Below are 27,823 nucleotides of genomic sequence, written 5' to 3'. Positions count from 1 at the left end.
CTGTGCTCCTCCTGGAGAACCTCCAGGGGAGTTCCCATCGCTCTTCTTTTCACCCACTCATCTTTTGGCAACAAGTCTCCGGGGAAAGGCTCCCGTGACCCTGGCCCAAAGGATCTCCGGTGGCCCCCCGACACCGCACCGTGCCCAGCGGCAGCATTACCTCATCTGGAGAAAGAGCGCCGTGAAGAGCGTGCCTGGAAGCTCCCGGTCCAGGTCGGGCTTCTCCAGCTCCGTGCACTGCAGAGGGAAATAAATGAATGAGTGAATAAAGCCGACTCGCAGAGGCTCTCTCCGCAGAGATCTCCTCTCCCAGGGAGCCGGGGCAGCACCTACCGACGTCGACAGAGAGGGGCAGATTTCCCAGGCTGAGGTGCAGACGGGACAGGGCCTGGGCCAGTTCTGCGGCGGTTAACGCCCCTCCTCCTCCAAAGGGCTCGACGCCGGAGCTAAGCTGGACGGCCGCCCGCCCGCCCGCTCTCCAGCCGCTCCTCCTGGCGGCCCAGCTCCTGGCAGCACTGCACATATTCCAGGTAGGACGCGAGGATCTAGAAAGGTCCAGACAGCAGAATGCACAAGACTGGATCTCACCAGGGTGACTCTCGGGCCTAGAGGGCCACAAACCCCACCGCCACTTTCGCTCTTCTCTTTCACTCGCACGCCTCCCACAGCCACAGCCTGCCCAAGGGTGACAGTCACGACACAAATCCAATGAGAGGAGCAGCCCAGAAGAACAGCAAGCCCCGTCTCCTGGGAGCTCGCAGAGAGAAGCCCCGGGACGGGGACGTCCCCGTCCTGTTTGGCCTCTCCTTGCCGGGGCAGACCCTGCGGCTGCTCTTGCCGGGCCGGGGGAAAGGAGCCGTGTCGGACGTGCGGCCGCCTGCTGCGGCTGCTGCGGTGCGGAGAAGGCACTCACGTGACTCGCGTCCTCGGACTCCTCGGCCGCGTTGACCCTCATGAGCGCTGCGAGGAGCGAGAGCCTCCGGCCGCTGGAAGTGTTCTCCAGGCTGAAGAGCTGCCGCAGCAAGGAAAGGCAGCGGCTCTGCTGGAACAGCCAGGGCAGCCTCTCCGTCCTGCCACGCAAGAGAAACTGCTGAGCCGCAGCCGTGAGCCGCGCGGGGCCGAGTCCGGCAGGGCCGGGGAGGCGCGAGGCCCACGAGGCGGCTGGGGCAGGCAGGGCTGCAGGGGCGGATGCAGGAGCACCGAGAAGCACCACGGGGAAAGGTGACTGCTCGCAAGGACGCGACGGCACTACAGCCCGCGGCGGCCCAGCAAAGCCGGGCACCGGCAGCAGAAGGGGTGCTGTGCGGCAGGCTGGCACCCAGCTGCGAGCCCTGAGCTCCCTCCTCCCCGCCCCTCGCCTCCGCTTCCCCCCGGGCCCACCGCCTGCTCCCTCCTGCACACTCTCTTTCCCTCTGCAGCCTGTGCACCCCTCTGCTCTCACCCACGCCGTCCCCCTCGAGACGACACAGCCCGCCTCCCCCGACAGCAGCCCCCAGCGCCCTGCGCAGCGTCGCCCTCGCCAGGACCTGACTCTAGCCCTAAGCCTAGGCAGCTGGCGGCCGAGGGGCTCAGCACCAGCAAGGAAAGGGCTCTTTCTGCCCTTCTCTTCTCCCTGAGCTCCTTACCCCGCCTCTGCGGGAGGGCAGGAGCCTCTGCTCTTCTGGTGAGAGGCGTGCGCCGACTGCTCCAGCAGGAGCTGAAAGAAGGCGCCAGCCGAGGTGCCCGGGAATTTCCGGCCCAGCAGGCTCAGCGCCTTCCTGAGGGTCGTCTTGGCCAGCTCCACGCGTCCCACGTTGTAGCACACCTGCCCAGGAGAAGGCTTCTTCAGGCGGTGCCCGAGGGCTCCGACTGAGCTCCCACCACATTTCCCGCCCCTGCCCGACGCGAGGCCGAGGGCCTCGACCGGCTGGGGCCGGAGGACGCGGCGGTCGCAGGCAGGGCTGCTCAATGCGGCCGGGCCTCAAAGTGCCAGAGGTGTCCCCCCCGCCGCCCCCGCCGGCTGCCCCGCGCCACCGCGGCATCCCGCTCCTCCCGCCCCGAGAGCCCTCGCGGCCGCCCTGCCGCTTTACCTCCCCTTGCAGGCTCAGGAAGGTGGCTTCTTCAAAGCAGGCTGGCACCGGGGCTTTCTGAGCCGCCGAGCTCCTCAGGGCCTCTGCTTTGCGCAGGCTCGTGAAGGCCTTGGAGCAAGCGCACGGAGAGCGGGTGAGCGGCGCTGCGGAGCCCGCCTCCAGCCCCAGCACTCCCACCCGCCTGCACAGCTCCCCGCGGAGGCCGTGCCCCTGCCCCTGCCGATGCCACCCCAGCGCACGCCGCGGGCACGAGCGCTCCTCCGCACCGCCTCCCTGCTGGGGCGCCTCGCGCGAAGGTCCCGCTCCCCTGCCCCGCGGCTCTTGCCCCGGGACACGCAAGCGGGAGGAAAACCCCGGCTCCGACCCCAGCCCTTCGCCCCCAAGGGCCCACAGAGGCCGGTCCTAGTGCAGGGGGGAAATGGGCTTGCCCTGGGCAAGGCCACCGAGAGGCCTCCACGTGCAGCGGCCTCTGGCACGCAGGACAACTCACCAGGTAGTTGTCGGAGACGTGCAAGCAGGCAGCCGCGCTCTCCAGCAGGTAGTAGAGGGCTCTGGCATCGTTGCCCATTGCCGTGTGGTGGTGAGCCAGGGGCACGAGCACCAGCTCCACGACGGCCTTGCACTCGCAGGAGCGCGCGGCCCCAGGCGTCCCTCTGCTCTGGCCGGGCACCGCAGGCACCCGTTCCGCCTGCGCCAGAAACCGCTCTGCCTCCCTACGCCGAGACGAGGGCACGGAGAAAGAAGAGACACGCTAGCACCCCCGCACTGCCCTGGCCGCCCGCACTAACACCGCGCTCCAGCGCGGCACACGGCCGCGTGCACGGCTGCCTCGTGCGGCTGCGCTGCGTTTCACAGCCTCCCCAGGCGCAGAGAGCGCTGCCCAGTTATTCTCGCTGCCCCACGCGGCAGCAGCCGCGCTCTCGCCCGGCTCCAAGCAAAGCCAATTTGGTCACCAATTGCTCCTTATTTGGAGAACAAAGTCATAGGTAGTAGAGCCTTTGAAGATCCCAGAAGTGCTCCATGGCGTGTATGTAAGAGCTAAGAATGGGTTGCATCTCTCCAGCAAAGCTAACTTAAATCACCCTGACCTTGTCCAGCTATGTCTTGAACCTCTCCAAGAACACAGGGCTCCCGCCTCTCTGGTGCCTCTCCCAGGGCTGCACCACTCTCAGGCACAAGAATAGTTTCCTTTCTACCAGTCCTAATTGCTCCAGGGGCACCTCAGGCCAGCTGCCTCTCGTGCCTTCACTGAGCACCTCTAAGAAGAGTCTGCCTCCATAGCCTCCTCCGGGTGCTGGATCACTGTCTTAGATCCCCCTTCATTATCCCTTCCTAAGACAGGACAAACGCAGCTCCTTCAGCCTTTCCTCCTACGTTGTGTTCTCCAGCCCTGACCATCTTCATGGGCTCTGCTGCACTTGCTCCAGCTTACTGGCAGCTCTCATGGTCCCTGCACAGGGCACTGCATTCCAGATGTGGCCTCACTGTTGCCACCTAGGGGGGATTCATCTGGCTCAACATCTCTGTGAGAAGACTTCTGGGAATAGTGGAAGGCTCCGAGACTCTCTGTCCAAGAGAGGCCATCAGCCAGGTCTGACACACTGGCCAGGTGATGCCGGGTGGCGGCTGCAAGCCATGTCCACACTGGCAATGCTCGAGGCCAGCCCAAGCTCTTCCACAGACCAGCTTGGTAATTTCAAAAGCACTTTGCCAAAACCACTGCAAACTCATCCTCTCTCTCATGCCACCCATTGAAAAAGCTAAGATCCTGCCCCAGTGCACCAGGCCATCTCCACTCTGGCCACGCAACAGGCCTGGGGCAGCTGCCACATCTGAAAGTGCCCCACCAAAGTCATGCAGTTGCCTCAAAAGACGAAAGGCTGAGAGAGTGCCTCTCCTCCGCGACAGAGCCCAGCATCAAAGGCACATTCCTCTTCCCACTTCTCACTTGTAGAGTCTGGCAAGGTCCAATCTGTTTCCCCTAAGCTTCGGGGCAATACAAAGCTGATCTGCCCTCTGCTTCAAATAGCTGCAGCTGGCAATAATAGCCCTGGCAAACAAGGGGGTGCATGTCAGAGCTTCCCCTGACCTGATCTGAGAGTGCCCTCTCCCGCCCTGAACATCCAAAACCACAGAGGCCTGACGCTGCTTGTCAGGGCAGGCAGAGCATGGCGCGCCTGCCTGGCTAAGGCCATAGGTCCCTGCCTGGTGCTACGTGCCAAGCTCTGCTGAGCCTGCCGCACAGCACTGCAAAGGTGACCTAACATGCAGTCCCAATGTGTCTGGGATGCAGCCATGGTTGCCTCATCGGGAGCCAAGGACAGTGCTGGGCCTGGAAGAGGGAACACAGGAGTCCCCATGCAGGCAGCAGGGACCACCACACAGGACAGCTTCCTTTGCTGGGTCCATCTGGATGAAGGAGCAGTTGGGAAGCCCTTGCAGAAAGTCTGCTGCTCATCTACTGCTCCAAGAGGCCACCCAAAGCAAGCAAGACAAGAGAAGGGAGAAAGGAGGGTCGGAGCCTCACCTCGGCTGGGGCTGGGGGCGGGGGGGAAGCAGACGCGGGGGAGGGGGTGGTGGGCTCTGTACACCCCAACATCCCACACCTTGCTTGGTGACTGTGTCACACCCTTGACTTTGGTGAGGATAGAGCTCTCCGGCTGTCTCCCATTCCTGGTAGCCCTTCTGAAGGATGAACACAGATGTATAGGGAAAGGACAGGAAAAGGAGCTCTCAGTGATCTCCTCGCCTCTGGGATCCAGAGTGCTGCATCCGTACTAGGTGATACTTGGTGGGAATGGTTCCTGTTGCAACTTTTGTATCCGTACTACGTGATACTTGGTGGGAATGGTCCATGCTGTAACTTTTGTGTGTCTAGAAAACTACCGCTGTGTTAAGCAGGATACAAATAAGTAACTAAGAAGGTCTTGGAAATCTGTGAGAAAGAACAGCGGTTGGTTACATAGAGATTCGGTGGCTCCCAGCCACAGAATAACCATGAGAAGCAGTCAACATGAAGGTCTCAAGTTGAAGAGTAATGAAATAGTGACCCCCAGAGTCAATGTGGCCCCCGAAATAAGTCTGCACACGTGCGCAGTGTCATAGCCCGGTTATGCAACTGGGACGGAGTTGGGCTAAACTCCCTGCACTTGCTGGGCCCACGTGCCGGGACTTCCGCCTACCATGAATAACCATAAGTACCAGAATTTTTCCAAAGGAGAGGGTGGCTGCTTCACAACAGAGGGCTACGTTGCCTCCTCGGGGACACCCGAAAGGATTGTGCCTGCCAACTCTCTTTCTTTCATCATGCAGATGATTGGGACAAGCATTGGAGTGGTCCTTCTCGAGATTTCCATTGGGTCGGTCTCTTTGTAAGTATTTACTAATTAACTGCTTGCTGCTGAAGAGTGCATGTGTGAGTGTGTGTGTGTGTGTGTGTATGTGTGTGTGTGTGTGTGTGTGTTAGTGCTGGCTTGCCAAAGCGGACACTCGGCCCCCGGGAACCGGAGTGGAACAAGTGCTCCCTAAACCATCTGTGGGCACCAGCACATGGGGCTAGGAGACACAGGGCTCTGCTGCCGTTTGAGGTATTTGAGGGCAGCAGGCAGGATGGGAAGGGCTCTGCTCGGCTACTTTGTTCACCAGGCACCTGTCATCCATCTCCTGCAGCTCTGGAAGTCCCTGGGATCTGGCACTGCAATGCTCCAGCTGCGCCTCCTCTTTCCTATCCCTCTGCTCCACTTCCAGTCACACTTCCAGGAGATCATGGTATGGGGCAATATGTGGGCAAGGAGGCAATCTCAGAGCCACCAAAGGCAGGCAGAGTGGACAGACAGCTAAGAGAGAGCTGCCACACTCGCCTTGCCCTGTACAGCAACACATGCCCACGGTCTCTGCGGTATCTCCCGCAGCCTGCGGGCATGGCCCCTCCGTTACCTGGTCCCAAGCAGCTTCTGGAGAGCATAGGCTCCAGCGCAGCTGCTTTGTGGCACAGGAGAGGGTGGAGGTGGTGGGCGGGGAGTCGTGCCAGGGCAAGCACCAACACCCTGCTCTCTCTGGCTGCCAGCAGAACCTGCTAATCTGGGCTTTGCACAGCTCAGGAAAGGTGAAAGTATCCCAAAGGCAGGGATGAGATGAGGACAGCGTCAGGTCCTCAGTGCCACAGGGGAGCTGCGGCAGCCACCTCAAACAGCCCTTGCCATGCTGCTCTGCACAGGCAAGCAGAGCGCCCCAGCAGGGCAGTCTCAGGAGAGCCAGCCTCCCTGGACTGAGGTTTGCACCTCACGGCTACCTTGCCCGTGCAGGGCAGGCCTTCGCGGTTGGCAGAAAGCACAGGCAGAGCTCTGCCACCCACTTCCTTCAGCAGCCAAGCATTACCCATCTCCTGCAGACGTAGAAATCCCTGGGATCCAGCATTGCCACGCTGCAGCCGTGCTATCCACAGGTGTGCATGCCAGGAGATGCTCTGCAAGCTGCTCAGGCAGGACTGGCTGGCTTGGGCACAAATCAATGAATAAACAGCCAGAAAGCACAGAGAGATGAACTTGTGCCAGATGGACTGAAAGGCACAAGTTATCACAGGGTTTTTCACTGGCTATTACAGGGGAGCTGCTCGCAGGAGGCCAGACGTCGTGGCAGGATGCACACATACCGGGGAGGAAATGGTGAGGGCAAAATCTCCAGCACAGCTGCAGTACATAGGCATAAGTGTCTCCTTCACACCATGACACTTCTTGCACACCTAGAGGCAAAGGGGTTTTAGCTGGGATAGCAGACAAGGCTGAGCAGCTCAGTCCTTTGACAGGGCTCTCTGGGGAGACACCACTGACACAAGGTCAATGGGTCAAGCCTCAGCCAGCCAGCAAAAGGCTGCAGCTATGTGCTGAGAAGAAGTGGAGAGCGCTCGAGCCAAACTCTCCTCATCATATCCCCACTGCATCACATCAGTCAGAGAAGTAAGGTTGGGCTGCTCGGTTTCAAGGAGCAGAGAGCAGCTTCAGCCCTCCTGCTGCAGCCTGCCACATCAAGGGCAGGCTCCTGCAGCGCAGCAGCCCAGCACTCACCAGGTCCTGCAGCAGCAAGGCCATTAGCTTCTTCTGCAGCGCTTCCACCAGTGCCATTTCAATGGAATCCGAGTCATACTGGGCCTGGCAGTTGGAGCATACCCAACTGGGCAGCACTGACCCATCCGAGGGGCAGAGAGAAGGGAGATGAACACAAGTGTGACTCTTCCCAAGAGAAAGCATGGTGCAGCCTCAGCCCTCGCAGCCTAACAAGAGCATTCAGAGAGCCCCGAGTGCCAGGAAGCCATAACCAATTTCGGGAGGGGATAAAGCATCAGCCAAAGCACCAGCACACCTCAAACTGTCACAGGCAGCTCGGAAAGGGGATGAGCAGAAAATAACCCTGAAGGGAGGTTTATCACTGTCACGGAACCTTCAAAGCAAAAGGATTGAGAGAGAGAGAAAGACAGACAACATGTGAGTTCACGACAGGCCAAGAGCACAACCATGCTAGGGCCTCTGGTGTCCCCAAGAGGGACTTCATGCATGCAGCCAGGGCAAAGGGGTTTTCCTGGGAAACGAAGGCTGTACCTGCGAGAGGGCAGGGTCCTTGCACAGGTCCAAGTCCCTGCAAAAATTGCAGTTCCTGCGGGTGACTTCAGGGAGCACATAGGAGCGGCAAGGGACCCGAAACTGGGCTTCTTCTGAGAACTCACCCACCTCAATGAGGCGCAGCAGGTCCAAGCACAGTTTGTTTACTTGGTTAGTTATTCTGGCATCCAGGGACAACACCTAGAGGAGAAAGTGTTAGGGAAGGCCACCAGCAGAGAAGACAGTCCTCATGGGGACTCACTCTGATGCGAGTGCTAGCTGGGCAAAACAAACTGATTGTAGAATTGCAACAGATTCTTTTTTAAAAAAGAAAAAAAGAAAAAAAAACACGGCCCACCCCACTAACCTTGCAGACGTATTTGATGAACTCTAGAGCTGGGTTGTTGAGTGGCAAGTAGGAGCCAGGTAGCACTGAGAACATGTCTGAGGGCTCAGTGGCATTACGGGAACCAGCCATCTTCTTCTGGATCTTCTGAGTGATGGTGAAGAAGCTCTGCGTGAGCTCGTTGGCCACGTAATCCTGTGAGAAAGTGATCATGCTTGGAGAGGAGGAGCAGAGAAAGCTCTTGAGCCATATGGAAGCATACGGGGACAGCAAGGTGGGCAGCTCTCTTCCTGCTGCAGGACTGGCCCAGCAGTGCTGCACACAGCTCTCCCATGCCTAACTGTGGCTAACCGTACTCACCAGGCATGGCTCCCGTCTCTCCCAATGCCTCCTGGGACACCTGGCTCGTGGCCCTCCTCTTGATGGGAGCGCTCCCAGGGGCATTGCACCGCAGCTCCTCCTTCATGCTGTGGTACACAGCCACAATGTAGGCTGCAAAGACACATAAGAAAAGCTCCAGATGCAGTCCACGATGGGAGAGTGGCACAAGTGCTACTGTGCTTGTTGACCCTCCTGGGGCACCAATGACTGATCAGGAACTAATGACATTTTTCCCCTCTCTGAGAGTTCACACTGGTGCTGAAACCACCCAAACAATGATATTTACAGACATGGAGGTGGTCCCTTCTGTACCACATCTAGCACAGTGCAATCTTTGACTGTAAGGGGTTTTTTGGATCAACATCAGAACCTTCTCAGTAGCACACAGAGCTTCAAGAAGCTGTGGGGAATGCTGTGGATATGGCTTGGGCAGCAGAAGAGTGGGGATAGCTCTAGTCACCAGAGGTAACATTCAAAGTAGGACCAGGTGAGCAGCAGACTGCACTCACCCAACACAATCCTGAGGAAGCAGTTCTGACAGGAGGCAGCCTGGGGGAGAAACTGCACAACGTTCCAACTATTCTCTAGCAAGTCCTCCACATTTGCTTCTCCATCCTCCTCCTCCTCTTCCTTATTCTCCTCTTCTTCCTCACTGTCCTCATCCAACACTTAACTCTTGCTAGTGTCCTGCTGGAATGGAGCACAAGCCATGCCCAGGCTTTCGGTTGGTGATATCATAGCAATTCCCTATATCCAAACCAATAGCTCCCTGCTCAACTCAACCCACTGCAACCCTGTCTCTGGAGCTGAGCACTTCCCATCTCTTACCTCCCCAGAGTGGACGCTAGAATGCACTCTTCCCTTGATACCTCCGTAATTTGCTGGATCCATGCAGAGCAGGAATTCCCAGCAGTGGCAGAAGGAAATAGTCAGAGAGTGGAAGATCTCCTTTGAGTGGATGCTGGAGGGAAGAGACTGCAGTCACACACAGTGTTGGCATCTTCCCTAGCTAATAACCTTCTCCATGGGAGGCAATGAGGAGCAGGCGATGTTAGCAAGAGAGCAGTTCACTTCTCACATCCAACCATGCTTCAGCGAATGGACTCAGTACAAAAGGCTGCAGAGCAGTCATTAGCAGAACTAAGGGCTGCAGAGGAATCATACCCACGCTTCAACTGCCTCTTGTGTCAAGACGCCTGTCTTAGCAGCCCACACATCATAGCTGGGATGCTGAGAGCTACCAGAGTATAAGAGACTGGGTAGAGCGCAACTGCTCACATTCTCCTGAAGGTCTCTTTAGATTGAATCACACAGATATTTTTGGAATATTGCCCCATACAGCACAGTTAAGGGACAGATCCCTACTCCGGGCATGATGGCGCAAGAACCAGGTGACCTTGTCCGCTTTCTTCCAAAGCTAACTTTGCAAGAAATGCAGTGCTGAGGACCAAGAAGAGGCAAGAATCAGCATCCTCCTTCCACACCTTGAGCCATGTCTTAGCTCAGCCTCCAGAAGATTATCTCCAGGCCTGGCTTGCTGAGCGTACCCTTTGGCAGCCAAGTGTGCCCCACCTGTTGATGATGTACTCCATGTAGCCAATGGCATCCTCAGTTCGCCGTTTCTTGGTGCACAAGATGATCTGGTTGAAGTTGGCATAAACCACTGAAGAACCCAGACGCTTGAACTCAGCCACTAACGGTCAAGCAGAACACAGGATCTGGAGGCAGCAGGCTGGAGGAACTGCTGCTATTTAGCTGCCATTAAACAGGGAACAGCAAACCACAGCACAACATACAATTCAGGAAGGATGTGCTGCTCCAGCACAGCCAGTAGTCAAATGCGTTGGTCTCGCCATCTAAGGGAGCTCCAACCACAGGATGGCAGGCACTCCAACAAAAGTTGGACCAACTATGCATCTGGAAGTTACTGGGCCTTTCCAGAGGTTGTGCCACAGGTGCTCAGAAAGACACAGCTATGGGTGCCAATGGAGTACCACCCATGGCTATGTCCGTCTGCTCCACGCACAGGGCATGGCAAGCTCCATTTTCACTTACTGTAGGAAAAGCTTCTTCATCACGTTGTGCAGAGGGCGATGCAAAGCTGGGTTATAAAGCAGTGAGGAAGGAGAGCAGAGCCAGCGGTAAAAACAAATCACCTGGTTCTCTGCACAGATGTTGGGATACTGTGTGATCTCCTTCACCCAGCTCACCACCATGCTCTTCAGAATCCTGCCACGGAGCAGAGATGAGCATCACACCAGGCACATGAGCCCTTCCTCCTTTCACACACTGACATGTTTTCAGATAATGCTAGAGCAAGTGGCAACTCTGCCAAAGCAGAGATGCACTAGCTCTCAGCACATAAGCCACAGGGCAATTATGTGCCCCTATGACCTTGTGGAGATGAAAAGAGAAACAGGAAAGGGCAAACTCTTCAAAAGCATCTCCTCACATATGCTGGCTGAGCCACTAGGGAGAGCTGATCCTCAAGCCTAAAAGGGAGGATGTCAACAGACAAAGCTGGGCTTCGCCTCCTTCCCTCTGCCAAGCCAGCTGCCTATTGTGCTTCAAGGCACCCCACAAACCACATGCTAGTAAGAATCTGGAGAGGCTAAAGCCAGCCAGTCAGCTGGGAAGGAGGACCCTGCCCTCTTGCAGGTACAGCCTGGGAAGCAGGACCCTGAGGGCATCAGGCAGGATGAAACAGATGCTCCATCTCATGCTGACCCTTACAGACATACCTGAAGGGGTTGGAGCACAGGGCACTCTCATCATAGCTGGCTGGAATGTTGGCACCTTGGTTCCCTGTCACCATGTCTTCTAGAGATGCCTGCTGGATCACATCAAAACTGATACTCACGCTGGGACCTTCTTCCATGTCATTGATGTGATGGGACTGTAACACTGTGTTTACAGCCAAGCTCTGAATATCCAGCTCCAGACACATTGTGAACAAACACAACCTGTCAACGGGCAAGCAGGGCAGAGAACCAGCAAGCACACAATCCCCTCTCCAGGTATGATGAATGCACCCACTTGCCAGGACTTTCCACAAGTTGTAAGAGCTCTTTACAGGTGTTGCTGCATCTACCGAGTGCAACATCAAGATATTCATATAAGGAAATGGTGAAAGCCTGTATGCTACTGCAGCAGCATGGGAAACTGTGCTGCTCTCCAGACTGCCACACACCTTGTGTTACAGGCCTTAAAGGACACTTTTGGCACATGGCCAGACCTCTCCCCTCTACGGCCGTGATGCTATGTACAGACGGCCCCATTCACTGCACAGTTAAACAGCAGAGCACCTTCCAACAGAACTTGGATCTACTTCCCCTCCAGGGGCCACCAGCTTTTTCTGGAAACTGCAGCAGAGGTGCTCAGAAGAACTATCAGTCAGCTTGTTTTGCATCACAGAAAGATTCATCCTAGGGACCACCAGAAGTGATCTTCTGAATGCTGCTATGAGAGGCCACAAACTAGAAAATAATCTGTACTTAAATGCCTACATGCATTTTTCTATTGCATACAGGACTCTATCCCCAGGAGATGCCAATTGCATATATCCTGTCCAGATCATTGCTCAACTTCTGAAGCTGTCAGAAACTGCAGAACTGCTCAGATACTCTTCTGCCACTGCAGCCATCCTTCTCCTGAGCTCATAGAAGAGCACTTGGCTCGGCTCCCACTCAGTGCTATCCTACCTGTGGAGTAGCAGCCAGGGTTGTTTATCTCCACTGAGGCTCTCTCGTCAAACTCCGTAACTAAACGGTTGTCATCAGCCTCTTTACCCCCCAGCTCTGGGCGGGCCGTGGGTGAGAGCCACGCCAAATGGTTGTGGCGATGGAGGTGGTGGGAGAAAAACAGGTCAGAACCAAAGGTAGACATGTCATCAGGGAGATTCCCAATGGGGATGTGGTAATATCTGAGGAAAGGAAAGAGGTACAGTCATCGGGGTAAACACATCAATAGAAGAACTGTGCCAGCATCATAGTTGCTTGTCCCAACAAGCGCAAGAGCACAGAAGGTGACAGCATCTGGCCTAATCTTGGCCTCAGGCTCCTGCAGTCTCCCTTTCCCACCCAACCAGGAACAAAGTAACCTCCCTAGGGGAATGTGGCCATGGCAGCAGGTGGGCCCAGGATCTCTCACCAGGACTGGGACAGTTCCAGATACTGGGACACCTGCTGGATTTCCTCTGCCATAGGGACCTGCTTCCCTTTATTTGCGACTGGAACCAATGGCTGAAGGGGCTTAGCAGCCCCCAAATCCTCTATGTCTCCAGTCTGGGAACTGGGTGTTCCCCCCTGGTGCTGGTTAGCTAGGACCTGAGAGAAATGACAGCAGGAAGATTTGGGGGCTGAGGCCACACTATCAGCAAGAGATGCCCATCAGCACAGCCAACTCCTTTCTCTCACTCTTATTACCTGTCTCTTGCCTTCAGAAGTGAAGAGCTCATTAATTTTCTTTTGTTTGTACACATCATTCTTCTCTAGGAGTTTCTTGTGCAGCCAGTCGGGATGCCGGACCCATGTGACAGGATTCTTTACCTGAGGAATATTGTCAAATCACACATAAGAAGTCCCCAGAGCCAATGCCCTCTGCCTTTCCTCCCGTCACCACAGACCTGCAGCCCTCCTGTCCTTTCCCACCTCCACACCTGCTGCAGTGCTGCAGCAAGAGTGATGATTTTCTGCATGGTGCTGCCTAGTCTCTCAATATAGTAGTCCCAGTCCAGAATCTGGGCAAGACGCACAATAGTAGACAGTGAAGTAGATGGAGTAGAAAGTGAAGTAGATGGAGTAGAAAGGTGCTGCTCTGGGCTCTGCTGGGTGATGCAGGGACCAGCATTTCTCCTTGCTTGCAGCACTCTCCACAGCACTTCACTTTGTGACAACAAGTAACTGCTGCCCACATAGTGCCTCCTGAGGGAGGAGCTGCAGCCTAGTGCAGGAGAATCAAAGGCTGTGCTGCTCCATAGGGGCGTTCAACTCACCGCCCGCATGCTGAAGTCCTGCAGTGAGGGGCTCTCCAGCCATTTCCGGAGGTAGTGCTTCCGTACACTGGGCTCTGCTTGGAAGACAGCAAGTGGGATGGCCCTGGAGAAGATAGGGAAGCACCAACCAGCAGCAAGGTCACTGGCAGCACAGCACCCCATCTTCTCAGCCTGCACACACCTCTCTGGGCTTCTCCTCTCACCCCTCTGCTATGCCAACAAACAGCAGGCAATTGCACAGCATTACTCACCATTACAGTCTCTTTTATGGTCTAAACCAGTACACCAGCAATCACTTGGTCATGCCACATCAATTCACCCTGCCATTCCCTTCACATCCTCCCAAAAGTCCTGGCCCCTCAAGACAGGTTTACCTTTCTGTGACTGGAGACCCTTCTGCTTTCTTAGCAATGATAAACCGGCAGCTTAGCCCTGCATCCTTCACCATCTGGGCTCCCAAGAATTCTGCCAGACGCTTGGAAGTGCTGATGCAAGTGGATTTCTGCTCCCCGGAGTCTTCTAGCCTGTGAGACATGGAACGGTTCTCTGAGATCAGCTCAAACAGCTCTCAATCAGGCATGTTGGCAGCCTGAAAAAAGTAGCAAGGAGAAAAAAACACTATCAGGAACCTCATGATCAAACCTCATTGCTATTACATACATGGAACATTTAAACTGATTGTCACGGCTGTCTTTATGAGGAGTTTGTGAGCAATCTCTGCTCCAGTTGCCAACATGACCTATGGAATATAGAGATCATGGACATGAGGTCAGCATCAGAACTCCTGCTGTGAATGCAATGCTTTGAAATGATGTTGTACGGCAAACTCTTAGTGGGCCCAGCTCTGTAGTGCCAGATGCAAAATACAAAGGGGAAGTGCTCCCAATAAACTCCCAAGCAGAGCAGTCGCTCCGGTTTCTCATCTCTCCTGCTCCCCAGTTTGAGGCTCTGTTTTCTGGCATTGTCTCTGCTCTTGCTGGTTATTTTAAAGCTAATCTCTTCTGGGCTCCTCAGAAAACATTCTGCAGGCAAACGGTTCTGCCATCCTCTGTCTCAGTGAGTGGCTCTAGAGAAAGTCCTTGGTGGAAGAGGACCACCAGGCTACCTCTGTGAAAGAGGTGACTGGAGGACAACGCTTACCCACAGTTAAGCGGTAACAGCTGAAAACAGTGTTGTAATAACAGGTCTGGTGATAAAAGACCCTAAAGAGCAGCCCTAGAGAATCAAAGGGGCAGAAATTACAGGCAAACAGCCATCAGAGGCACAACGGACCAACCATTCTCTTCAGACAAAGTCCATCCTCCCTACAGTGTTGGGGCAGCTTTGACATCTCTTCTTTGGCCCCAGCCTGAGAAGACAAACATGCAGCGGATGCATATCCTGCAAACCCTACACTCACCTTGCTCTACAGTACATCCAACCAGTAATCAGCCACCTTGGCTACAGAGGCAGAGACCTCCTCCAGTGTGGTGCCTTTCAGAAAGGCCTCAAATACAGAAGACTGGAATATCTTCACCAACTGCAGCTCTCCCCGTCACTTCACCTCAAACCCTTTCAGTTCAGCCAACGATCCATCTTCACTGAAGACTGCATACCTAGGATATAGAGCTTGTGCAAAACCTGGTCTATGCCAAGGAACACATCACCCAGGATGCTACTTACTACCCTCCTGCCAAAGTACTTCCAGTATTGCCAAACTAGGCAGCCACCAGGTAAGTTAATCCAAGCTGTGGGGCTCTGGACTAGCAGGATCTAGGCATATTTACACAGCTAGAGACAGTAACATCATGAACTACTTCACCTCCAGCTGCAAAAGCACATCAGCCTCTGCCCCCAACTTGCCAATACTAACTGGCAAAATGTTCTTAAATGCACACAAATAAAGGGCAAGAAGTGAGAGTCAGGGTGAGAGGAGTAGAGAAATGGAGTGAGATACTAGGAAAAGCCTTATAGAGGAGAATCAAGCTTTGTTTGGAAAATAGGAGGGGATGCTGGCAAAATGGACTCAGAGGAAACTGGACATCGCTATTGAAACACCTATGACAATACACTGTCCACTTTTTTTCTATTGTGTTTCGTGGATTTCATATGCCTGCCAATTATTTGTATCGCTCAATATAACCATCACAGGAAGCTTCAGTGGAACAGAGGTGAGACTCAAGCGTACATTGCTTTGTCACCCCTCCTCCAGGCAGTCTTTTCTTCCTCAGCTGGCAGTGGTTCCTGCCAGCCAGCTCCACACTACTGCTCTTTCCACTTGGAGAGTGGGCAAGAAATAAGTGCACTTGCTGACATCCCTAAAATCACAGAAAAAAATCAAGGGCCCCGGAGATAAGACTCCATGAGCAGAGTTCATTCAGTGCTTGACATCATCTTGACTTCTGCGACAGACTCCCTTGGCATGCAAAGGCACTCACAGTGGATGCTGGAGTTCATCCAACAGAGACATTCAAGCAGAAACAAACATAGTCTTGTAAGAGCAGGGAGTGCTGGAGGACAGTGACAGTATTTTTTGAACCCAGACCCAGGTCTGTGGGCAGTCCTCTCGTGATTGCTCGTGCTCGTATTTAAGCAGGCTGCATGAGAAAGTCAGTGAAGTCAAGTGCAATTGCTTTTCTAGAACATGACTGCAATGGCAAGATCCATTCCTTCCCCTAGATGGGGATTAAAGTGGAAACCTCTGGGAAAAGTATTACTAGAGGTCTGTAATTTTGAGAGAGGGACAGACAGATTAGTGAATTTAAAGAGAAAAGATAGAAAGAAAAATTTGCCTGTGCATCTCAGAACCAAACAGGCAGACCATGACTAATCAGAAAGTTTGAGAAGTGCTGTTTCACAGTTATCTTCAGAAATTTACTGTCAGAGTGTGTCAATTAAGGCCAGGGCATAGCTGGATTCAAAGACTGATCTCATGCAAGGAACTTGCCGTTTAAAGACAGCATGATCTCGGTGGAATGCAGCAACAAGCAAACCAAACATGCTGCCAGCTCCAGAGGACTGGCAACACGGGGCAAGGACTAACATGCCTCAAATGTAGTCAAGGAAGAGGACCCTCAATCCCTTCCCTTGGGGAAGTGGTGATTTTTCAAGCTTTGAACTCTTACCTTTTCTTCAGCTTCTTGCCCTCCTCCTTGGACGCTGGGAGGATCATGGCCAAATAGCGCCCATCCACTTCAAAGAAGATGCTGTTCTCTGAGCGTGTGACATAGGTGAGAGAGGCTGGGTCCGCCAGCTCCTGGTACTCATCATTTGTGAAGCCTTCCTGCCGGCACAGCCCCAACAGAATAGCCTCACTCAACAGCTCGGCTGATTATACGAGCAGACTGCCCCCAGATACATCATCCTGTCTGAAGGGATCACTGACGGCCTTTGTTCCTTCCGGATGATGGGAAAGATCAATCCCTGCTCTCCTGAGGGAACATACTTTATTCTCTGCTAAGATAGGGTAAGTTAGCTTGATCCCTTGTGACCAAACAACTCCTTGGAAAGCTACAGAACAATTTAGCAGGTAGGACTCAAACATGTGACTTGAAGAAAAGTGCAGGAGACTCTGAAGTCACTTCTTTCGGCTTATAGCCATAAATGGCTGAGCAAGCAGAGCATGGGACCTTGTTCTTGTCTTGACTCCTGCTGCTTCTGGCAGTCTATGCACAGAAGGAGACACCAACCCTGGTCTCTTACACTATACCCTCCCTGCTATATCAGACTCTCTCCTTCCACTCAAACGCCAGTTTGAGCTATGAGCTGTGCAGGGCAGAGAGTAGCTGTGTAGCAAGCAAAGCTGTCAGCCCCAACGTCCTGCTCATTACACAGGGGGCCAGAGACAAAAGAGAGGCTGTCCTCTCGGCTGAAGCCAACTCCAAGAACAAAGATGCATACTCCGCTGCCAGTAGAGCTACTCCATTCACAAGAACTGCCTGATTGGCTTGCAGGCCTACAGAAGGCTAAAACATTTTCTTCCCTTTCACTGTTTTCACCAGACTGTACAGCTGGCTGGTACAGATGCGAGACTCACCTTCACCGGGATGTTCGGCATGGCACCTGGGTAGCAGATTGTCACCTTTGGCTTCTTTGCATTGGTTGACTTGATGACAAAGTTTTCCGGGAAGCTGTTGGGAAGGACGTACCAAATCCCATCTCTATCCAGTTCTAGAGGTCTCCTAAGAACGGAAGAAAAAAAAGTCACCATCAGGAAGAGATTGGAAAATATGCCAAAGAACTGTTCTCTGTCCACAAGTCAGGCAGAGGCAGTGTCCTTTCTGCAAAGGAAGTCCTAGTCATACAACAGCAGTTGCATTAATAAGCCATGGCAATGTCAGAAATCTGCATCTCCAGAACACCAGAGCTTCCACTGATTAATCCCACATCTATCCCACTGCTCCTCTTCTCTGCCGGTCAAATTCTGCCCTTACCCATCTGCTCACACTACATACAGGAGAACCTTTCTTCCTCAGCTCAGCACATACTCACCCAATCTGCTCAATCAGCTCCCTAGCCTGTGTGATCATATTTGCTCCAGTGAAGCACACAATCCCAGCCATTTCTAGGGAGTACCAGCGAGCTCTGTGAATGGAGGAGGGACAGTCAAAAGGATGCAGTGCCACCTCTTAAGTACTGCTGCGGGGAAGCGCATCAGGTCGTACAGAAAATAAAGTCTCAGGGAAAAAAGACAACCACAACAGCCCTTAGGAGATCATTTTCCTTTCCTTCCCTGTGATACTTCAGGAAACCGCACACCCTGAAGAATCACCTATAGACAAACCCTGCCACTCATTGCCAATGCTACAGGGCCTTGTTTAGCAAAAGTCCCTGCTAAGGGGACTAATAAATAAGAAGTCATTAGTAGGAACAAAAACAAGTGTTACAGGGATCACCTATTGTCGCGAAGAAAATGAGACATCACCACACATTCAATGTGAACGCTGGAGAATGTCCGACTTCATTGTGCAAGCGGACATACTTACAAGCTGCAATCAAGCTGCAGAGTCTGTGTAAAATCACGTGAGAGCATATAACAGCATAGTTGGCAAGTACCCAGGGAGAGTACAACGGGAGCTCATTAAAAAGTCCACTAAAACAAATCAGAAGCCGCTTATCCTTCCAGAACTCCTCCATGTCCTGTCTCACATCTTGTTTTAGTTTCACAAGAAGGTCACCAGAAATTCTCATACTTGTACATTTCCATCACATCTGTCTTTATACAACAATCCTACTGTTTCACTTGAGACAAGCAAATCCCACAACCTATCATCCCCCTTGTGCTTCGGAAGCAGGTTAAGAAGGTGACAGCCTCACTAGAACAGCTCTGGTTTACAAGGCTCCTTGTTGGAGGACTCCAGCAATGACCACAGGTGAGACTCACCCTTTACGCATGACATAGCCATAGAAAGAACTGAGGACACACTTGTGTGCCAGCTGCAGGGAGTCATAGAGGATTTCCATATTCTTGCAGCGCTTCCCTTCAGAGGCATCGCCTGTCTCCACAGCAGCACACAGTTTTTTCTTCCACACCTGACGGCAAGAGGCAGAGTCAGGACAACCCTACATTCCACTACAGGCAGCATCAATAGTCAGATATTCCCCCCATCGCAATCCTAATTTGACACTGTGATCTAGAACAGTATCAGTTATTAAGATAATTCCTCTTTCTTTTTGCTCCTTCTGCATTTGAGGGGGAAGCGTTGGGCATAGGCATCATGCTATATTAGGGAAGAGTCTTGCAGCATCAACTGTAACTCACACCCATAGTTAGAATTACCTAATCCCAGCAGAACTGCCATCCTACATCAATTCTGCCACACCATGTATTGTGCTGGCAAGAACTAAATGCTTGCAGCAAGAGATTATATTGAGACTAACAGCAGAACCATTTCAGCAGAAAAGGCCTCCCAGCAACCTCCGTGATTCACAACAGAACTAGCAACAACTGCAAAGCAAATGGCTCTTTATGAAACTCTTCCAGAGACAGAGTCCCAGGGTCTTGTCATTTCTTTCAATATATTAGCAATTACATTTCAGTCTCCTCCCTCTGCCACAAGACTCCAAACATTTGAGAACTAGAACATGCTGCTTCTTTCTCCTAGAATCAATCATTTCTTAACCTAAGATCAAGTTTGTTTCTCTGCTTGTCTCATCCTTCTGTTTGAAGAGTACCCTACAGTGAACACAAACCAGATCACAAAATAGTTGAGCTGAGGATTTTCTAGATCCAGTAAAAGCCAAAAAAACCCTAGTTGTTTTCTTTCCTAGCACTGAAAGTGATTGCATCAGAGAGCTAGGAACCACTGTGGTAGCAGTTGTTTAGGATTCAGCAGGGGAAAAACTTGCACTTGCACCAGAGCTGTCAGGAAAGCTAATATTTCTTATTGACCATACAGATTGAGCAAAACGATCCTTTAGGGTTCAAGTTTTCAGTGAGAGGTGAGGACCTTCTAGCTTTGGCAGCACAAATAAAACAGAAATTCAAGCCCAGCACCTTATGCAGCCCCTTGAACTCACAGCGACAGTCTCTGAAAGCTCGTACACTGTCTACACAGAAAGAGTTCTCTCGCTGGCAGATGGTGGTGACACGCTCCTCCACTTTGGTGACGTGGATCTTCTCATAAGCCTTGTGGCAATAATCTAGTTAAGGGAATAAATAAAGCTTTCTCAGAGATCAGTGCCCCACTATGGATGGGAAGGATGAACACAACGGCATTGGGCAAACCACACAGATCCACAGATCTGAAGCTTTCAAGGCACCAGTCTGAGAAAAATTCCATCAATGCAAATAAACACCATACCTAGAAAAGCAAGGAAGCAGACCTGCTACACAGGCAAGGGCAGGAAGATACTAATGTGGGGAGAAACAGCACCTCTCTATAGAGATGCAGAGGTGTGTGTGGGAAATAAATTGCCCATGAGGGCTCACCCACAAATTCAGCCTCTGCTCAGAGCCCCCACTACCTAGATGCTTCTGCTGAGTAGTATCACTTTAGGAGCAAAAAGTGAAAGGATATTGATGCATGTGTTTCACTGACATGCTTTAATTAGCGCTCATTAAAGAACAACAACAAAAACAAAACCAAACAAAAACCACCTTTCATGTTTCTCAGCTCAAATACATGGCTCTCAGTGAGAAAAGAGAAACACTGAGACAAAAAACAGCACTTGCCTCCTCCTCAAAAAACGTACAGGAATTGGTTGGGATCCTAGGGGAAAACTGTTGCAGCACAAAACTGAGATCAAATTCAGTCTGAGCCAGCATGAACTAAGTAGTCCCAGACCTGAGAGAGAAGTAATTAATGATGTGTTTATAGTCTAGGCAGCAAAAACCTGCTCCACATAACGCCATTTATTTTTACCTGCCAGTCGCTTCTTCTCATACTTGGCCTGCTCTTCACGGGAAAGCTCGTGGAACGCCCGGGGTGCTCCATCTGGATACAGAGGAGGAAACTTCTCAGGCTCCAGCCATTGCTGGATGTGGTGATACTCGCTGCAGCTTGCAGGCACTGCAAAGGAACAGCAACTAGGAGCTTTCCAGGGGAGGAACAGGAAGCGGTCTCTGTGTCTTCAGCTCACACTGCAAGCTCTATCCATGCTGCCATGCAACAGGGAACTTGACAAAGCAGACAGCAGAATTACACTTACTGAATTCTCCTCTCCACTGCCAAGTCATCCGGCACTGACGATTAGCACCTGGCTTGTTGAAGTCACAGGCAGCACACGTGGCCTCATCCACCATTGCTGAGGGCTGGACACAGGTCAGGCACATCCATGTTAGAGATAACAGAACTGCCTCCAGTGACATATGCCAGAAGGAATCGATGTTGGGTACTAGAAGAACACAAATGTGAACATCACAGAGGTGATGTTCAGTAAGTTTTCCTTTCTAGAAGCTTTTTAGAACACAAGTTACAGAAAGAACAATGACTATTCTTTGGAAGAAGCCAGCTAAAGCTATTGCTCTACCTTGGACAGACCTTTCGGCTCTGCACACCTGCCAACTGTAACAGCCTGACTGGATTTCAAACCGAGCCTTATTTTATCCCCCTGTCCAGGGCAGAAAGTTTATTGTTTGCCGCTAAGGGGATCAAATCGGAGGGACCTCCTAGACCATCCGCAAGACAAAACAGAAGACTCCTTCCTGACTGGACTGAGGTTACCCACCTGCAACCTGTTGGTCAGAATGATGTTGGGGTACATGGCCCCTACATCTAAATGGTAGACAAGGGGGCATTCAATTCCGTTAGGAACATCCTTCAAGGAATTCAGCTTGACTTTGATTTCATCACAAGCCTGCGGGGAGATGTAAAAAAGTAAAATTCAAACAAGAAGGAATTAATGATGCAGTCACATATGCACTATATTTGGTCCTTTACTTCCGACATGCACAGAGACACCTGCCACTGATTCTGGGGAACACAGGAAGAGTATGAAGAACTAAACGAATAGGATTAAGAAGAGTGGCAGCGGCGAGTCTTCTTTAGCCACCAATCTTTAAGGTTTTCTTTTGGACCTCCAAGGTAAGTTTCATCTACACTGCAAATGTCTACAGATAAGTTTCTCCTGTCTCTCTCCATGGAGTATCAAATGAGTCTAAACAGGCATCTTTAACATGTGCTGTCTCACCAGACATATTCAGGACGAGAAAAATCAGCCTTGCCTCCAGCCTACACCAGTTCTTCATTAATATGAGAAATCAGGCATAGATGTACATGGGGCAGAACTCAAAGTTGAAGAAAGTTGTTATACAACACCAACATATGTGCACAGGACCCAGGCTTGCCTAAAGAAACGTGCTGCAACTCCACCCTCACAGTTCTGCTCTCCCTGGAAAGCCCGGTCATGCCTCTGGCCCTGCAGGCTGAGGCAGGACGACAGACCTCCTGGAAGTTGGTGACTTGATCCAATGGCAAACCTGCTTCCTCTTTGACAGCATGCCGGAGCGTCTTCTCCACATACTGCACCAGGAAGTCAAAGCCAGCAGGATTCTGCAAGGATACAGGAATGATACTGAGACCTCTTCTAGGCACGACACCCATCCTCGCACACCGCCCAGGGAAGGGGGGCAGGGGGTGACAGCTTCTGCAAGATTATCCATGCTCCAGCGTAACTTCGGGGATATTTGAAAACGGGCTCACTACTTAGCAGAGCATGTCTCAGTATGGGTAGAGAGCAATTCATCTCATCTGAAGGGCAGATGGCTGAAACAGGTCAGCTGAATGGCATCTTGAAATGCCCCTTCGTTCACTGATCAGCTCCGATGTGAGCAGGCAGATAATGTTGGCCAATTAGCTGGCCTGACCTCCATAGCCAACTTGAGCTCTCTAGAACTGAAGGACGGTGGCTTTCTGCTAAGAACTCTACAACTCACAAAAGTCTACACCACTGGCACTAGGGCAAAACACAAAGCAGAGAAGAGATGGTGGCTGCTCCCCGGCCCTTGGAGTTCTCCTGCAAAGGAGGCTATATAGGGCAGCTAACAAGAAGAGATGATTGCATGTATGTTCCACAGGGCAACACTTATGAGGCGGGGCTGACCCAGTAGTCAGCTGCTCACACATCTCACTGCTCTAAGGGGCCAAGGAGTTAGATTTAAGATCCTTCTAAATTCACAGTGCACGTTCCCTTAAGATCATTTACGAGATTAAGGCCACTAAAATAAGCAGCGCTGAGGTGTGGTGTATCACACAGCAGAGAGAGAAGTTGCCTCTAAAACTTACAATTCAGACAGTAGTAGTAATCAGAAACAGGTAAAAGAGGCCAAATGAAGAGGGCAAAAGAAGCTTGGCTTGAGTGGGAGAAGGACAAAGATATAATCCTGATGAGACAAAAACAGAGTCATCTCTGCCAACAACCACTGGCTCAAAGAAAACCAACCCTCCCCCCCCCCCAAAAAAAAACCCTTCAACCAACCAATAAACAAACCCACACAACAATGAACCACTCTCCTTGCTGTAACACTGTCTTTACCCAATAGCCAGCCTGAGGTCATGAAGAGCAACTTCTCCAACCCTTCCCACCTAAACTCTAAGCAGGTTCATGCACTCAAGCCATAAATTAGGTATCCAAGTTTTATAATAAGTATTGCTATTGGGTATCCCCCAAAAGAACAGAGGATGGTAATTCCAGTTGGAGGGTTATTCCCTACTGCCATGTTCTCCAGAAAGAAGAGCATGATTGCATTACCATTTTAAAGCCTCCGTTGCAACACCTTGATTGTGTCCTTACCATTTTAAAGCAGCAAGGGATGTCACTGCGAAAAAACTCAGATTACAGAGCTTCCACGTGGCCTCCTACATACATCTCCGAGTCCAGCACATGGCCATCATCTGTAAGTTTGTTGAACTCCTGCTCCTGCTTGTTGCGGAAGATGATGTTGGCGGGATAGGCCTGAACCATCAGCAATGCCTCACACAGTGTCCTAGAAACTTTTCTTAACACCTGTAAAAAGACAGACATCAAAAACTGGACTTAGAAAGAAGAGCTGTAAAGGGTGCTGCTGGAATTAGGCTGGCCTTATCACTGCATCATTGAACTTAAATGTCTGATTTGGTGCCCAACATGATGTGTTTATTCAGGTAGTATTGAAGCCCAAGGCAAGGAGCACAGTAAGGAAACAAAACCAACTCCTTCACTTAGGCTACCCATAACTGGTCTATGGAAAAACAGCTATGACTGCTGTACTGCAGAAAGGAAGCGCATTTGGAGACTACTTTCCCTCCTTTCCTTGTGTAAAACTATCCAAACTGTAGAAATCAGTTCTATTGCCAATGTGTCACTGTTGCAGGAAGGATGCAGCTCTTTGCCCAGAAAAGAAATTGTTTCAGGCATGCACTCACCTCATCAGGCTCCATGGGAAGGATGGTGCACAACGCGAAAATGAAAGGGTGCACATACTTCATATACATGTAATAGGTAGCAACTGCATCAGACACCGAACAGGTGGCCAGAGTCTGTTGAGGAGAAAGACAAATCAATCCCAGTCACATTTAATACAGCAGTTAACACGTACAACGGGAAACAAGGAAAGGTTGAAATCAGCAGGAAGATGCAAAAGGTATATTTCTGCACACAAACATCCCAGCGTGTAAAGAGTTATCAGTTGGCTTAAGACTGCATTCTGCTTTAACCCGAATTACATAAGCCAGCTCCGAATTAGCAGAAATGGGGAAGATGAGCTCACTGCCACATATCTGCACAGATGCCACTCCTGAGTGGTCAGGAGGCCACTCTTGGCCTAGAGAGATCTCCAGGGCTTCAGCAGAAACCTCATTAAGGTGTCTCCTGGACTCTAGCAAACTACTGCTCCGTTGCAATGCCCCGAGTACTACCATTTTGCAGAAGTGTAAATAACACAAATATACAGTGCAACACCAATGCCAGAAACACATCAAAGAAATTCTATTCTTCCCTAAGCTTAAATTCTTTCAGGTGTCTGAAATTCAGCAAGATACACTGACAACTTCTCAAAGACACTGCATTAACTTAAAGGATTTCACAAAGCTCTAACTCAAAGGTTCACTAATATTGCAGATGCCCAGAGATACAGCACAGGGTGGGAATACCTGAGGCTCCTCTGTAGCCATCCGGCACATCTCTTCAGGGTCCAGCTCCCCTGCATCATAACCCAGTTTTGCTTTCGCTGCTGCTTTCAGGTTGTGACTTCCCACTGGTAGGTAACTCTCTCTCTTCACCCACCTAGACAGAATAATGAAAATGCCAGTCTACGAAGAGACAGCCCTGCACTTCAGAAAGGGCTGCTACGTACACGTACAAAAAAGATCTGGATTACTGTAACAGGGAAACGTGAGAGCAGAACATCCAAGTGCAGTGGAATAAGAAGCTGCACAGCTTTAGACAGTCTGCATATCTACCCATGCTCTTAAATCCTGACTCGTACAAATTCTGCCATTCAGATCATTTCTATTGCTCAGATTTTTCTCAACCCTCATACTTCAGAGACTTCAAAGATAAACGTTTTAACACAGGAGGAGGTATCAGCAGGACTGTAAAGAGAGGCAGTTGTTTTCCAGAGTCTGGACACTGGTCCAAACATTCAAGTCACAACTGCCAAGACAGACAGCCCTCTCCTGCACGCACACACACACACACACACACACACACACACACACCCTTTCTTTTCCTCTCTGTGCGAGGCAGGCTGTTGGGTTAGAATATGGCCCTGTGCCCACTACAACAGTTTGGTCTTATCCTGTCCTTTTACCTGCTATCCAGGACAGTTCTCAAGCCCCCAGTGACAGCCACCAGCAGACTGTATAAACACAGTTAGTCATTCAGGCTAGTGTGGATGAGACGTAACTTCTGTACATAATGGCACACAACGGAGTACCGAGTAGAAGCAGCACAACCAAAGATGGGGGTGCTAGTCCTTTCCTAATAAGATGTAACCCATGATAGCAGTGCACAGAGATGGAAAAGGGACAGCATTCAAATACATCAATTGTAGGCATTTTATACAAATTAACAGATAAAGATGCAGTTATACGGTACAGAGGCAGCATTCGGTACCTCAGACAATCCATGTGGATGCACTGCGGGGCTTTGTACTCTCCCTGGCTGCCCTTCTGAAATCCAATCTCCTGATACATATTAATTCCATGAGCTGCTGCTCTTGCTTCCACAAAAGGCCTGAGGAGAGAGACAATGCAGAAGAGAAGAAACAAAGCAGTCCCTTTCCTCCACCCCAACCCCATCCCAAGGGTTTCAGAATTGCTTTCTTGTAAGCTACTTAATGAGGAATTTTTCTTGTGAAGTCTCCTTTGCTCCAGACCTTACCCGTGAGAGCTGGCCACAGTGAAAACTCCCTGTAGGGCAGAGCTACTGCATGAAGGAAGCTGCTTGCTTACATCCTATACCAGGAGGCAGAACATTATGATCGAGTTTCCCTCGCTCCCCAAAGGCTTGGTTGCTCTGGTCTCCCTATTGTTCTGCAGTTCTCTTTTGACACTTTGCCTGTTCTCCAGTTACTGAGGTCATCAGTGTACAAACATTGCCAAATCAACAATCTAGAAGTAGCTCCGCAATCCCAGGACCAACTGAGGAGACTCTATAGAAGTTCATATTTCAAAGCCAATAAACATAGCTCTGCTCAGGGAAAAAAAAAAAGTTCTGAATTCCACCTCCCCCTCTTCGACAGTCCTCTGCAGGCTGGCGATCCAAGACTCAGCCCAGCACTCCAGATAAAGAGCACATAATCAGGATGTAAACAGGTTCCCAAACTGGTTGGATAGTCTGTGTAGATAAGAACACACGTGGCCGCTATGTGACCTCCAGACAAAGGACATACAGGCTGGTATCCGATCGCACCCCATGGCCTAGGCAACATTTCCTTTTAGAAACCAGGTCAGTTTTCATTCCTGATCTTACCAGTCAAAGAAGTCTCCATCGTATGTGACAATGATAGTAGGTTTGGTCTCCTGGACATGTTCAAACCACCTCTGGATTAAACGAGCCTAGTATGCAACAGAGGATTAAAAAAAAAAAACCCAAAACAAAAAACATCTCCCCCCCAAACACAAACACTCAGCAAATTCACCTCCTGCAGGCAGGCACTGGATATAATACAATTGATGCAGTCCTTCCCCTCTGCTCTTGACCTAGCTAGAGCCCGATCTGCCTCATCATCACACCACGAAATGAAAGCATCACCAGCACCGTGACTGTACGCTGTGCTCCCCAAAGATACACTCTATTGGGTGATAAGCTCTCTTTGGCCTACAAGAGACCAAGGCAGATAAAAAGCAGCCTGATTTCCCAAGTAGAACCTACTTACCTCATCTGGTTCATTAGACACAGAATGGACCCTCACACTCCGGCTTGGGAGCAAATTCAAAGTCCTCAATATCCTCACAGACAATCTCCTTGTTTGTGATCAGATAGCCCTAGAGAGTTGACAAAGGAAGAGTTACTGAGGACTCAGATCCCTGCTACACCAGGGACACGTTCCTGAACAACCTAACTAAAGGATGAAATAGATATTTCATCCCTAAAGGATGAAATAGTCTTCCATCGATGAGATAATCCTTGCACAGCTTGATAGGTAGAGCTTTTGTCAAGTGGGAACGGCTCTTTGGAGGTCACCTTCTGAACAATTGCTTACAATCAACTAAGGGTGCCAAAAGGGAGACAACTTAAGGACTATACTCTCCGAATTACTACTGCCCCTCAAAAGGGGCACCAATAGCCTTAGCTGGGTTCTCCAACATACAAAATGAGGAAATCCTTATGCATCATTCAGACTAGACTTCAATTTTATTTCCACAGACATTACATATAGACCAAGCAACTAGCAACAAAGCAAGCCAGGGACGAGACGGCCAAAGGTGACATGCTCGTTTGCTGTCTAGTATTTTGCTCCAAAGCATGAAGAAAAGAACTGTTGTTCCATTACCTGCCCATCAATCCTGTAGGAGATCATCATGATCCAGTCTGCCTC

The 27,823-nt window shown here is 51.2% G+C and overlaps 1 pseudogene; it reads right to left on the bottom strand.

Moving 5' to 3' along the window:
* Positions 1 to 438: 438 nt before the first annotated feature.
* Positions 439 to 27,823, bottom strand: LOC134154752 (DNA polymerase epsilon catalytic subunit A-like; annotated as a pseudogene).

Source organism: Rhea pennata, unplaced genomic scaffold, assembly GCF_028389875.1.
Source record: "Rhea pennata isolate bPtePen1 unplaced genomic scaffold, bPtePen1.pri scaffold_40, whole genome shotgun sequence".
NCBI classification, from domain to species: Eukaryota; Metazoa; Chordata; class Aves; order Rheiformes; family Rheidae; genus Rhea; species Rhea pennata.
This window is presented reverse-complemented; position numbering and strand designations above follow the sequence as displayed.